Here is a 4,342-nt window from a genome sequence, read left to right as displayed (position 1 = left end):
GAGGAGAGAAGAGGAGAGGGGGTCAGGATGTGCACCTGCTGGGTTGCCATTTCTTCCTTCTTAAGAATTCAAGTTTTGCCTTCTTTTAGATAGATTAGATTTTTTTTCCCCCCACCAAATGCCCTGGCTCAGAAATGATTTCCTTTCCCAGAGCTTTTTAGGAACAAAGATCCCTCTTAGATCTGAATATTAATCATAATTAAAATATATTTAGGAAAAAAACATATTGGAAACTCACTGTTGTTCCCCCATGAATGCTGTGGCAATGATTATTATTATTGCTGGTGTTATTAAGTGGGTGGATAGAAAACTAAATGGATAATTTAAAAATATGTAAATAATCATATAAAAACCCATTGATGTGCAAGGAAAGTCAGAAGGTATTTAGGTGTAGGGACAAAGGCTGTGGGTTTTACAAAGGTCTCTGGATAGCACTTATCCTGTCTTCATTCCTAGAGAAGGAAGAGAGTCCTTGTGGTTGTTCAGTTTGCTTAATTTTTGTTTCCCTTATTTAGGAAGTCAAAACACTGACCTCATTTCAAAATATCCCACAGTGTTCTGGGATCATCATCCCAAAATTTAGGCCTTGAATACATTTGTCAAAAGTTTCAAGGAGGGGGCCAGGGATTTAGCTCAGTGGTTCCACTGCCTGCCTCACAAGTGGGAAGACCTGAATTCCATCCCCGGTACTAAAAACAAAACAAAGGAAAAGTTTCAAGGAGGTGATCTGTGTGTCATAAGAAGGAAGTTTATGCTATTTTTAAATTGAGTTCATACATCACTGAAACATATCATACACATATCATACCAATGACACACGGGCTGCATTGTAACATAGCATGTGTCATGCATACATTCTCTCTCACTCATACACACATACTTGCTCTTCTTGTCTGGCTTTTAAAAAGGAAGGCAGCCAAAAAGCCAAGCCCAGTGATTTGAGTTGAGAAGGCTGTTAAAGTTTAAAACTCAAGTGTCCCTCTAGTTCTCAGCCTGGCTTTGAGACGTGGGAGGGCTTCAAAGCCATGGTGCCCCTCTTTCAGGCTCAGGCTTACAGTTGGTCCCCAAATGTTTACCAGCATGAAGATGCCTAACTTACAGGAAGTGGGAAGTGGGTGTGGGGAGTGATGGTTGGGTGGGTGGGTATGGAGTAGGGAGCAGAGGGTGGGGGGTGCTCTCTTGATGTGGTTAGCCTGTCATTGACCTTGTTTGGGTATAGCAGGAGTTGAATTAGAAAACAAAAACACATTTCATCTTGAGCATATTTCATCCCGTTTTTTACTTTCCTTAGGAAAAAAAAATTCCCCAAGTAGAGTCAGGTCTCCAGATTTGGGGCTCAACTGCTTTTCACTCTGCAATAGTTCTGTTCCCCATCTAGTCATCTGGCCACCTACATTGCAATTCCCAACCCACCCTAGGACAGAAGGTTAAAAAAAAAACAAAACAACAACTGGCCCAGTAGCTGAAACTGAGGTAATCCTGACTTGTTTAGCTGTTGTGATGATGACATCGGAGGAACAAGATCAGGATTTCTGAGAACAGAGCTGTTTGGATCATCATGATTTACTGCCATTGCAAACACTCTGAATGAGAGAACTCTGCTCAAGAAATGCTGATTAATAAAGATAACTGACGGGTGTGTGTGTGTGTGTGTGTGTGTGTGTGTATTCGAACACAGAGCGAAACAATAAATTACTGCTGACACTGTCCTGAGTTGTTACTTAGAAACCAACATCGTGAGACCTGCAGTCTCTGAGCTCCACACACTGTACCAGTGCTGGCAGCCCCCAGCTTTCTAACCTCCTCCGTGTGTGCCGCCCAGGCCTTCCAGAAGGGCAGGGTGAAGTGCAGGGGCCCATACATTTCTGTCCCGCCCCCCCCCCGTTATGGTACTGGGAATCAACAAGGCAGGCGGTGGAACCACTGAGCTAAATCCCTGGCCCATTAATCTGGCTTTCATATTTGCAACCTGCTTACTTGTATTCCTTCTTTCTTTTCTGTGTCCTTCATTTTCAATTATATTATTTAAATTACGTGACTTCTAGATCTTGATTGCTATAATCAGTCAAAAGTTGGATTGGAGATTTTTTGTTTTGGGGGAGTTTTTTGCCTATCATTTTGAGACAAAAATCAAAGATTTGAAGGATGTTATATTCCAACATTCTGTCTCAAAATCTACTTTCCTTAAAGTTCTGCTCATACTCTTCGCCAGCTGAGCTGGAGCACCTGGAACTAATTTTAGGGTTGCCTGCTAAGCCCCACACTGGTATTTGATGTTTGCGTCCTCCCTAGACTCAAGCCCATTTCACCACCTCTGAAGGTAAGCGCAGGCTGATATTAATTAACAGTGAGTCCATTCACTGGCATCTTCAATCATTAAAGCAAATATTTGGCTCAAAATAGCCCTCTCCCCGCCTCAGATATTTTGTCTGTTTTATTCCGTCGCGGTTGAGTCATGGCACTTTTGTGGTATATACAGCCCAAGAACAGAGGTAGACTCTGAAAGGGAAGGAAAATGCTCTTTAACCAACCTGCAGGAGAGACGGTTAGCAGCAGCACGCGCCTCCGGCATGACTGCGTTGTTTTTCTGTCCATTGTGGCACTGACTCAGCATCAGCTAATAAGCCCTCTGGAGAAGGCTGGATTTCTCTTGCTTAATTATCATCTTGGAGCCCTCTGTGGGCTCTGAGGAATTGTTCATTCAGTTTTATAACCCTCGCACATGTGCCAGCTACAAGCTGTGCTTCCTCTCGGTGCTAGCGTCCCCTCTGGCACAGTGTGCAATGACAGGTGGTCCCGCCTCGGGCAGGGAGTGTGTGCTGCTCGTGTCCCCTAGTGGGAATTTAGTAGCTCTGTCCTGCAGAGGCTGGGGGAGGACTTTAGACCCACGGACACTTTCTGGCATGTAATCTGTTGCATCCCACCCCTCCCCAAAGAAAATTCTAGAAAGGTTTCCTGGAAGAAAATTTAAAGATAAACACTTATCTTTATGATTGAGTTGGGCTTTTGCTTTGCTTTGTTTCATTTCTTCCTGTAAACAAATAACTCAGATGTCCATTTCATTGCATGACTAAGTTGGTATCATTAGGTTGGGACTGGGTGTGTGTAAGTGGAGGTGTGAGTGTGTGGGGGTGGGTGGGTGTGTGCGCACACGTGTATTTAAAGTACAGTACTAGAAAAGACAGCAGACTAAGGTCACGGAGAGATGAATAGAAAAAACACCCCTACCTATGGCGAGGCCGGCAGGAAAGTGGAAGACTTGTGTTTCAGCGAGCTAAACAGCAGTTGTAATGGGGTGCTTGCTATAAATGGAACCTTTGCGTCACTGTTTCTCTGAATTAGAGATTCCTTGCTGAAGGAAGTAAAGCATCTGGTTTGTTTTGTAATGAGAAGCAGGAATGCAAGGTCCACGCTCTTAATAATAAACAAACAGGACATTGTATGCCATCATCACAGGATGTCCTTCCTTCAGCGGAGGGCTGGGGCTGGAGGAAGAGCCGGCCAGGCTCAGCACAAGCCCCACTAATTACTGTCTCCAGCCCCTTTCCGCGTGCAGTGATAGGTTCAATATTCCCCTTCGCTGTGAAACCATTCCTGCTCCTCGTTTTACTTCCACTCTTCAGAAGCCTGCTTGTGGGTTTGGGGAAGAGAGGAAAGGAACAACAACAAATCTAGAAAATTATGACTTTTCCCATTTCCCCGTTTACCGAATAGCTGAAAGAGGGAAGTTTGTGCTCCCAAACGTGAATGTATTCAGCTGGCAGAAGGGGGGCAATTTTACAAGTTGGGGAGGGGTGTTTGTGTTGATCATAGGCAATACTTTGAGCACGAGACAGCTACCTTGTATTACATTAGATGCAAGAACAATTTAGCTTGCTCTTTCCACGTAAATTTTGTGTATTCCGTAACCGCGAGTTAGAGCTGAAGAACTGCACGATGTTTTCGTAAGTTTTAGGTTTCCTTCACTTAAGGAGTGTGCACCCCCCTTGCTCTGCCACGGCAGGAAGCAGGGCGGTCTGGGGTATTTAGAATACAATGCAACCCAAGCAAACGTTGAGGGTAAGCGCCTTCAAAGGGAAGTAAGAGGATTCCAAGTAAATGTTGAAATTCATTTGCGGAGAGAGGAAGCTGGGCAGCTCGAGATCTGGGGGAAAGCCCTGGCCCGGCGGCTCCGCAGGTAATGGCCACGCCCCCGGCCCCTGGTAGGAGTGAATCAGACCAGTGGCTCATTAGCGCTCGTCGGCTGCGGGGAGGGGAAAGAGCCGCCGCTCGGGTTGACACAGACAGTGCTGCTGGGACGCTCGGCCCTCCAGTGTCGCGGAGCGGCAAGAGCGGCAGCACC

At 45.5% G+C, this 4,342-nt stretch overlaps 1 protein-coding gene across 3 annotated transcripts in view; it reads left to right on the top strand.

Annotated features, from left to right (window-relative positions):
- The window catches only part of Prdm1 (PR/SET domain 1), a 104,031-nt gene that overhangs the window by 79,405 nt on the left and 20,284 nt on the right, over positions 1-4,342 (top strand). The window lies entirely within an intron of this gene.

Source organism: Fukomys damarensis, unplaced genomic scaffold (assembly GCF_012274545.1).
Source record: "Fukomys damarensis isolate Sample0158 unplaced genomic scaffold, DMR_v1.0_HiC HiC_scaffold_14, whole genome shotgun sequence".
In the NCBI taxonomy this organism is placed as follows: Eukaryota; Metazoa; Chordata; class Mammalia; order Rodentia; family Bathyergidae; genus Fukomys; species Fukomys damarensis.
This window is presented reverse-complemented; position numbering and strand designations above follow the sequence as displayed.